The sequence below is a fragment of the Alosa alosa genome, chromosome 21, assembly GCF_017589495.1.
Source record: "Alosa alosa isolate M-15738 ecotype Scorff River chromosome 21, AALO_Geno_1.1, whole genome shotgun sequence".
Taxonomy (NCBI): Eukaryota; Metazoa; Chordata; class Actinopteri; order Clupeiformes; family Clupeidae; genus Alosa; species Alosa alosa.
The window spans coordinates 9,383,468-9,394,480 of NC_063209.1; positions in this window are offsets into that span (position 1 = coordinate 9,383,468).

Consider the following 11,013-nt stretch of genomic DNA (forward strand, 5'->3'; position numbering starts at 1 on the left):
TTTTCACCGTTTTTATTTCTTTATCAATGTCACTATAATCTGATTCGTCTCCATCTTTAGTTTTCCGTTTCCTATTGATTACTTTCCACTCATCCAAACTCCCCTGGTCCAACATCCATCTCCCCATCCTCACTTCCTGATCCGTCATTTCCTGACCTCTGACCATTCACAGTCCAGTTGTTGCCAACCGCCTGTAGCTCACGCTCAACAGACAATCGTCTACGCTCCTTTCCTCCAGTTGCCGCCATTCCCCCAAAAGAGTGAACTCAGGGCGAGCAAACAATTTATCCTGGTCTGAGCCCCTTCTCCGGCGCTACAGGGTTTCCCAGCAGGTAAACTGGGCGTGGTTAAGTGCAGAGCCAAACAATCCTGCAATTTCTCCACAGCACTTTCACCTCAAGGACTTTGTGCAGATTTAAATGTACATTCGAAAATGAGAAACGATATTATAATAACTAGATGTACCGCATAGCGGTACAAAATATGACCGCCGCTCAGTCCTGTACATCCGTTCCGTAAAAATAAATCACACTTCAATTTGTCTCCATATTTTACTCCATCCCCACTCTTGAAACTTTTGTGTATGCTTGTTTGGCATGCCTGAGTGTGTGTGTCGGGCTGCACAGAAAGTAGCCTACTGGTGCTGAAAAGGTGAATAGATTGTAGAATAGCCAAAGAAGATGTAGCATTGTTATAAAACCTTTAAAATCTCTAAACAATCACAAGTAGGGCAGTTCATCACAGTTCATCCATTGCAACTGGATTGATGAAAGGTCACTTACACCTGTAGGCTACATTGTATTTGGGAAAAGCAAAAGGTATCAGCATAATGTTATTTATTTATTTATTTATTTATTTTTTTGTGTATTTACATCTCTGTCAGTTCCATGCCGTTTCAACAGCTATCAAAAACAAAGGTCATTTTTTGGATGGATGGATTTTTGTGAATGTTTCTTCTTCTACATAAGATTTTAGTCATCTTTAGTTCATGTAATACTTTATTGTCAATACACAAATTAAGTAACAGTAGTCTGAAACGTTATTGCTAATGCACAAATTAAGTAACAGTAGCCTAGTCTGAAACGAAATGCTGTTTTACATCTAACCAGTGGTGCAAATAACTGACATGTCCGTTATTGTTCGTGCAAATATAGGCTGATTCATGTTCCCTTGCATTGTGTAACTGAGGTCCATGGCTAGTCTGGCTTTCATCAGACCAAGCTCAATCTTTTAAGAAATCAAAAATAAATAAATGGGCAGATCAGGCTGGTTCCCAGCCTAGTCCATAGGCACCCGATATTGTTTAATTTTCCGATTGAGATATACACGCTCTGGGTATTCTAAATGCAAAAATGCATCAGGGAGTTATGACAAAACGGTAACTAACAAACTAGATCCTAATAGAAAGCTGTTAGCTTCCCTAAGCTACAGGTAGGATTATAAGGTAGGCCTATTTACAACATAAATTGTCAATAGGCTATGCTGGCTACAATAAATAAAATCTCCTTTGAAACCAATGGCTTACGCCTTACAGTATCAAGCGGACTTAAACTGCCATATCGTGGCGAAAAAATTGTAATAACATTCAAGCAGCTCCACGAGTCAAGGAAAGCCTTGAATGAAGTAGCCACTTCTAGATGGGACCCACTACACAGTAGCTTAAGGTGTGTTGCTAAAGCAGCCATAATGAAATGAAGGTGTCATTGTTTGGATACTTCACACACCGCGTTTTTTTAATTTCACAAGACTACAACTACCAAGCTGTAATCAAAGCACATCGATTCCCCTCTCACACCATGCACGCACTTAAAACAAAATAAACAGGCGTCTCAGTCTCACGCATGTATAGGCAAAACTGTATCAGACCGGTGTAACGTTGGTAAATCTTCCATTGCACAGAATGATTTTGTAGCACGTGCAATAAATGACAGTCGAAAGATACAAACAGTGCTGCTATCAATTTGCTTGGTATAACCGCATTTATAGTTTTCTACAAATGCAATCAATCAAATGCCTCCATCACTCAACTAACGCTTAACGGTAACATTACCTAGGTCCTTATTGATATTACAAGATTAACGTTGCCTGCAGTAAAACCAAGCATGTCCGATAAACATCCTCAGATTTATTTCGGCTTCAAGAAGAAATGGGAATTACACTTCATGTGAACATCGTCCTATCCTTATTAGATGTCCGCTGCGGTAAATTACAGTCCTTGTAGGAAGCGTCCATTGTTTTTTCCAACCCACTTTTAACTTCCAACAAAATTACGTCTCACTGCAACGATGCGCCATCTAGTGGACAAACGACTACATATCGCCAATACTGAAAATGCAGCCATGATGATGAATATTGATTTTGGCTTTCTTTTAATCCTACTGAATTTGTAATTATGTATCGGCCGTTCTAATACCGATAGTATGTGGGTGCCTGTGTATATGTGTGCACCGCCATTTACAGGCCAATGAGTGTACAGTCACTAAATGTACACAACCTAACCTAATTTTTTTAGACCCCCCCACGGTCCCCGGGTACGAAATGAAATTTTTCCGTAAAAGTCTAGTGGGGCTACATACCCACCAAATTTCATGTACCCCGGTGGTTCGGTGTCCCGGGTATCAATGACCAAAAATTCAGGGAGTAGATGACGGGAAAAAATTCTTGAATTATGTGCATGTGTGCGTGTACAAATTTATGTTTATGTGTGTGGGTGTGTGTGTGTGTATGTGCGTGCTTGTGTGTTTGCCTGCGTATGTGTGTTTGTGCATGTGCATGCATGCGTACATATGTCTACTGTGTGAGTATGTGTCATACGTATGATTACTGTAAATGTATGTGTGTGCTTGTGTATCTGTTTATGCACATGTGTGCACATGGAATGGGTTAACATGACCCCTGGAGGCAAACATACGGAAAAAATTGGTCATCCTATGCCCTACAGTTCTCAAGATATTCACAGAGAACTGTGTCTGCCCTACCCTCCTTTCGGGGGGTCCAGTCCAGCGGGGGGGCTACAGATCAAAACGAAGAATGACGGTTCCATGCTATCCATGTGGGGGTACATGCCCACCAAGTTTTGTGTACCCGGTCTTTCAGTGTCCCGAATCCTTGTTGGTGTATCGTCACTAAATGTACACATAAATTATTTTATTGTAAGGCCCCCATGAACGAAAAGTACACAAAACTTGGCATGCATTCGGAGGGTGTCATAATGATCCTACACTTTTAATTTCATGCAGTTTTGACCTTGTCAGCCAGAGATATTGTGATGAAAACACCTAATTTTTTGCTTTTTAATTTTTAACTAGGTATACATGAAATAAGTGGTAATGGGATGGGTTGACATGCCCCCTTTAGACCAACATACATAAAAAAGGTGGACCTCCTAGGCCCTACGGTTCTCGAGATATTCACAGAAAACTGTCTCCGGCCACCTACAGGCCAGTTGGTGTATAGTAACATAAATTAATTTATTGTGTGGTTCCCCATGAACGGAATTCCACAAAACTTGGCGTGCATACAGAGGGTGTCATAATGATCCTACAATTCCAATTTCGTGCAGTTTTGACTATGTTAGGTCACAGATACCTTCAATTACAACACCTCATTTTTACTTTTTTGTGTTTAACTAGGTGGCGCTATACATGAAATGAGTGGTTATGGAATGGGTTGACATGGCCCCTTGAGATCAACATACAAAAAATGGTCCTCCTAAAGCCTGTGGTTTTCGAGATATTCACAGAAAACTGTGTCTGCCCTACCCTCCTTTCGGGGGGTCCAGTCCAGCGGGGGGGCTACAGATCAAAACGAAAAACGATGGTTCCATGCTATCCATGTGGGGTTACATGCCCACCAAGTTTCGTGTATCCCGGTCTTTCAGTGTCCCGGGAATCATTGACGGAAATTTGGGCATGCGAAAAAGAAAAAAACATTTTTTTTTGACTAAACCTATATGACCGCCGCTTCGCTGCGCGGCGGTCATAATAATATATATATATATAGTAACGTTTGAAGGTTTCAGGACACCAAGCGTTGTTCAATGCAAGCTTTATTGACACACACACTACACATACAGGGGAGGACGCAGCCCCCCACACAAAAAGGGTCACACACGAGGGAGAACTAAAGGGGTAACATGTTACAATAAAGACGCTAACTTTCCACTTATAACAAGATATAACGACATAAACCCCTAAATGTTCGCTCTCGTATCCCAGCATGCCCTGCGTGGGAGAACGCTATGCAATGTCTTGTGCGCCGACGTTACATAGCTCCCCCAACAAGCCATTGCCGTCCTCGGCAATGCCCACGAGGTAGCCACATGCTAACGTCGGCGTGCGTCGCCCGCCACTCAGTTCAGTGCGACAGTACCGCCAACTCACGTGGGGTGCACGCCGCAGGAGCTCACTCAACGGGGCGCCACGCTGCTAGCAATCCAGAACGGGCGTGCTAGCAGCCACGTGGCCGTCCCCGCTCGTCACCAGCTCCCTCTCAGCAGCCGCCGTCAGGCACTCCTCCCCTCCTGGTTTTCAACCGTCGACACTGTACCAAGCACCGGGGTTCGAGGGGGGTCAGATGAAGCTGCACCAACGCCACTCCGCTCCGTCATTTCACCGACCAGGACAGACAGGCACGGATTCCGCAGCAACCGGACCGCGCTGAGCTCTCCCGCTGCAGCTACCGTCTTCGGCGTCCCTCCTCGTGTTGCCTCCTTGCGGAGCCGTCCTGCTCTGCTCTCGGCCCGTTCCACTCCCTCACGGCCTCAGCGAAGGCACGACCCCCGAGATGGCCATGCTATCGAACTCCACACAACAAACTATTTTTTTTTTTTTTTTTTTTTAAAAGGCACCGGCCAACAGGCCAACTAGAACGGGCGCCCACACAGCACGGTGCCTCTCACACGCACCCAAAAGTCACAACCCATACAAAAGCAGTCACACACTAGAGGGCCCCCACCCTCTTCCCCACCCAAAAGTCCACACACTGCTCCCGGCTCCAAAATGGCGCGAACCAGGCGCGGCCGCCCAGGCTCCCGCTTTGCCGCCTCCAACTCACCGGCGACGAACGGGCCCCGTCTCTGGCAGACCAACAGCCGGGCTGTCGAGGAGGGCCTCACGCCGTCGCTCGCCCGGCGGGGGCAGCTACTCCGGACCCTCCCCGACTGGCGTAGTTGGTCGCACGGCTCCTGCACTCCCGCCTTCACTGCCGCTCCCACTGCTGCCGAGTTCCTTCACGAACTCCTCCAGGCCCGACTCGAACTCGTCGTCCTCCTCCGGTAGCTCTAGCGGACGGCACTCCTCCTCTGTGGAATCCTGCGCCGCGCGAAGCGATCAGCTTTAATGATCGCGCCTCGTCTCCGCTCCCTCCTCCTTACAAGGGCTGGCAGGAGCTCGATTAGCCCCGAGGTGAGGTCGCCTGCCCTCAGGATAACTCCAGGGGCAGGGGCAGCTCCGCCGCACGTTCCCACATCCGAGGCTTCCATTGCTTTCACTTCTGACGCCACTGTAATGTTTGAAGGTTTCAGGACACCAAGCGTTGTTCAATGCAAGCTTTATTGCGAGTACGAGGGCAGGGACTCAGACCCAGAACACAATGCAGACAGGGCAGGTCAAGTAGACACACACACACTACACATACAGGGGAGGACACAGCCCCCCACACAAAAAGGGTCACAGACGAGGGAGAACTAAAAGGGGAACATGTTACAATAAAGACGCTAACTTTACACTTATAACTTAGGAGAAATAACGACATAAACCCCCAAATGTTCGCTCTCGTATCCCAGCATGCCCTGCGTGGGAGAACGCTACGCAATGTAATCTAACAATACTCTATTCTAGTGTGATAACCTCCACAACCCAACAGTATTCTATTTTAGTGTGCTAATCTTCACAACCCAATAGTATTCTAACAATACTCTATTCTAGTGTGCTAATCTCTACAACCCAATAGTATTCTAACAATACTTTATTCTACAGGACTATTTATTTGTCGTGGATAAGATGAATGGTCTGATAATGGAAGCCAGTGTTTGTATTTGTGGTGGTAGGTGGGGGGTGGGTTCTGTGTCGGAGTCAATAAGATGAACAGCCTGTAAACATACAGTTATACTTGCCTTGCACTACAAGTCCATATTGACAAGTAGCTGTAATGTTATAGTATGCTAACCTCCACAACCCAACAGCATTCTATTCAAGTATGCTAACAACCCAACAGTATTCTAACAATAATGCTTCAAGTGGGATTTGAACTCTCAACCTAAGGATCACCAGTACAAGGCATTATCCCACTGAGCCACTGTCAATCCTACATGTTGGCCAGTCACATTCACATGGTAAAAATGTGTGTTGGTAAACACACAAGAAAAACTCCAAGCATACATTTGACAATAAAATGAAGGGCTTTCCTGAAAGAGTACACCTGAAAATTCTGGGGCAATTAGACATTTGTAGAGAAGAACACTAATGGATGAAATATAAATATGATAGAGTTAATGATGAAGGAAAACTAGTAAACAAAGAAGTTCCCCTAAATGCCATAGAGTGTCTCGGCATTCTGATTCTTGGCAACTAATGAGTGTGAATGTTGATTACCTGATGTCACTCAGGTGCTGTTCAAAGGTGTGAATCTTCAATAACCAACAGCATGTGCAGCTTGAGCCTAAAGCTTTAACGGGGATTTGAACTCTCAAACTAACAAACACCAGTACAAGGCATTATCCCACTGAGCCACTGACAATCCTACATATTGGGCAGTCACATTCACATAGTGAAAATGTGTGTTGGCAAACACACAACATCAAGAAATTTCCTAGCATACATTTGACAATAGAATTTAGGGCTTTATAAAAAAAGAGTACAGATCTGAAAATGTGCACTGTTAATGGTATCCACCTAATGATGGTTGCATGGTTGTTCTCCAAGAAAAAAAAATACTCGTATAGGAATATAGGTGATATAGGAGAAATGGGCTGAGTGGTCGAACTTTATTGGCAGGAGTGCACATAACTTTTTCAGTGAGTTAATCAGGTGAGTACCAGGAGATGGTGTTTGGTACTCACCCCATGTGTCGCGTGGTCTTAATAAGTGCGGTCATCCTCACTGTCCTCCTCAGTGTCGCCACCACTGTCCTCTTCAGTGTTGCCCCCACTGTCCTCTGCTTCAGCTTCCTGCATGGTAGATGATGAAGATGATGCAGATGCACCTCCCTGTCCTTGGTTGAGCCTGCGATTAGCTGTCTCCATCCACAGGTCAACAGCTTGCTTCGGGTCAAATGTCTTTGTGGTCAGCTTTGACAGGTGAATGTGCATCAGGGCTGAGAGACGAGCATGTGACAGACGAGATCTGTACTTGGTTTTTATTATGTTGAGATGTGAGAATCCCCTCTCACAAGCTGCACTGCTTAAAGGCAGTGTAAGAGATAGCTTAACCACCTTGTTGATGTTGGAGTAAATATCTGGGTTACGTAAGGGATAATGTATAGAACGCCGGTCATTACTGGGAAAATAAGTCCCGACAGGGACCGACCCCGGACCCGGCCGGAGGGGTCGGTTCCGCCCTAAGGGACTTATTTTCACAGTAATGACCAGCGTCTTCTATACATTATCCCGCTTTATTATAATGACTACTTGCCAAAACTAAATAATAAACTCCCCACAATATGACTTTAGCCTACATAACCTGGCCTATTTGTTACCGTTCATCGTGGCATTTGCTGAGAAACAAATAGTTCGCAACACACGCTGCTGAACTTGAATCAAACATTCTTTAGAACACAGCTGATCAACCGTCTGCTTTGACGTTTGAATGAAGTTCCAGTCCTTGCGTAGTGATATGAAAGACATTAATCAGAAGCACAAAACCCGTTGCCATTGACAGCGGTGATTAAATGCTTTGCCGGTGATTTATGTAGATTTAACATAGGCCCGAACGTTGGGAAGGCCCATTCATGTGAATGGAATGTTCTGCAGCACTCTGAAGAGCCGTGTAATAATTGTATTTACTATTTGGACCAAGTCATACACAGAAGAGGCTCCCAGGCGTTTTCCTGCCTGCTTTAAGCGCATCCATTCTGTCACAGTGATGTCTTTGTCAAGTTGCAAGGTGGCCTCATTTCTTGAGAATGCTGCAAACTGTTGTGTTTCCAAAATTGTGGAGGTCTCTCATTTCCTGAGGCCATGTTGAAGGATCAAATACTAAAAAATGATCATTATGACTTGAGGGAGTCATATCTGAGTTCAAACTCTTTAATTAACCCCCTGAGTAAGTTTGTTTTGTCTCTGTCAGCATCAGCATTAGAAACAGTGTGTGGCCTGTGGCCTTCACCATCAAGCAGAAGTGTGAACTGTCCAATGGCCACCATGAGTTCATCCTTACATTCTCCAATGGTCAGCTTTTCCTTCTGAAATCTAATGGATGTGGTCTTCAAAATGTTGCCAATGTCAAGCATGTTTGACACTGAAAACGCTCTGTGCAGATATGCAGCAAGTCACTGTTATCACTTGTAGCCAGTTGCATTTTAATGGCTGGCAATAGTCTTGATATTTTTAACAGTGTTTCATGCCTCCATGCAGACCATCTGATATTATGAAACTTACCCAGTTTCACAAATGAGATCCCATTTTCTTCACACAGATTCTTCAGTGCAGCAGTTTTTTTTGCTCCACCTTTTTGTAAATAAAACTGCAGCAGCTTGATCACTGAGCGATTAAATGTCTCACAGTATAGGATGTTGCGATCAGCTGATTTTGCGCAGTTCTCCAGTGTGTGTGCTGTGCACAGAATGTGCACGAGGGAGTCTCCAATCGCAGCAAGTCGTCTGAGTTTTGGCACAACGCCGTTGTAGATACCGACGTTGACAGCAGCCCCGTCCGTGCACACAGCGACCAACTTTGTTGTCCAGTCATCCAAGCCAGTGTCCTGAAAAAGTCTCACAAGTCCGTCTGTTATGGCCTGCGCGGTTCGGTCAGCACCCAATTCAATCAGTCCGATAAAGTCCGAGCTAAACTCTCCGTTGCTGGACACAGACACAATGTAAACTATCTCCTGCTCAGTTTTTGTGATGTCCTCAGATCCATCAAAAAGCAGCCCCCAAAATTCAGCAGACTGCAACTTGGCTCGTAACTCCTGGCTGATGGTGCGAGCGATGCTCTGCATGATCCGTGTGCCCCCCTCTCGTGAATGATATGCAAATCCGACATTAACTCCTAGCCGCTTCAGTAAAGGAATATCCTCAGAATAGGAAGACATTGGACGTGCGCGTTTAGCTTTATGGAAGGCGAGGAGAAAAATATTAAACAGAGCTTGCCGCTGTTCTTCATTCAACTTATCTTGCCATCTGGCTAGTGGGCGACTGGACATTTCTTCTCGGCTAGCTTGTTTATTAGCAATGGCTTGCGCCACATTCGTGTGCTCCTTGCTCTTTTCATGTTTGTCAAATAAAGGATGGTTGAAATTCTTTGAGCCTTTATAAAATGCACTTGTTTTGTCTGCTAGTTGTGGATTTGAACGGCAAATCTTACACCACATTTCAGTGCGCTCATCGTTAGCTTCAAGCCACTGCACATCTTGAAGCCACTTTTCTGAAAAAAGTATTTTCTTCGACTCTGGCTTCAGTTGGCGTTTCTTTGTAGGTGGCGGCGAAACGCCAAAGAAACTGCTTAATGTCTGTTGCTTTTTGGACATCTCTGGCAATAGTTGACAAGCAGCATGTACTGTAATGTGTAGGTTGGATGATAAGATCGGAGTACGCAAAGGCGCTTACTAACTCAAGTGACATTACGCATTCCTGATTTTTGTCGCGCATGCGTACCTGCGTACCAGTTATGTGCACCCCTGTTTATTGGCCTTTATCTCTGAAATGGAACAACATATCCAAATTCTTTTGATAACTTTTGTGAGGCTTGGTCTAAACATTGTCTATGAGAATTTTGGTGAAGATTTGATAATTTTTGAAGCCTATGAAACGTTTTATGATGTTTGGCTTTTCTCTGAAAATGTTGGGTTATGGGTAGTGGGGGGTACTGGTAACAATACCTGAAAATTTAAAGTTTCTAGGAATTACGGTTTATAGAAATTTAGGTGATCTAGAAAAAAAGGCCTAAGTGCTCCAACTTTATTGGCCTATATCTCTGAAATGGAACAAAATCTTAAAATTCTGAGCCATAACTTTTGTGAGGCTTGGTCTAAACATTGTCTATGAGAATTTTGGTGAAGATTTGATTATTTTTGAAGAGTGTGAAACTTTTTATGATGTTTGGGTTTTCCATGAAATTGTGGCAAAAGTAAACATTTTTAGACCATAAGACCAGAGCCAAAAAGATGCATCTGAGTTTAGAGATTAATATTATGAAAGAATTTTGAGTCTACGTCAATCTGGTAAGGAGAAATAAGCATAATTAACTTTTTTTGCCAATAGCGCCACCTTTGGGTGCAGTACTCCAAATTTTGGGTTATGGGTAGAGGGGGTTCTGGTAACCACACCTGAAAATTGCAAGAGTTTTGGAGTTATGACTTTTACAGATTTTTTGCAAAAAATGAACGGTACAGAAACAATAGGGGTCCTGCAGCTATGCTGCTCGGACCCCTAATTAAAATAGCTCACAAACAAGCATGAGACTCTTTAGCAATCTTCATAATGCATTAGGCCTATGAACTGTCGCTTCAATGCATTATAACTAATGGTTGTACCAGATTATTTCATCATAGACCAAAAATCTCAAGGTCATTTTGTATATGATGCATTATACCTCTGACCCTGCCTACTCATAACTAACCATTGGGCACTGTAACGGGGTGCATTTCCCCAAACCATAGTTGCTAACCATGTTGGTTGTAACAGGTTAGCAACTATGGTTTTGGGTAACGCACCCCTGATGCATCAGAACAACTTTTGCTCAGTGATTTCATGCATGAATGTATGCATAACTCATTATAATGCAGTGTTTCCCATACATTGACTAATCTGTGGCGGGGCGCCATGAAATCAAAACCGGCCACCATACATTAATGTTCT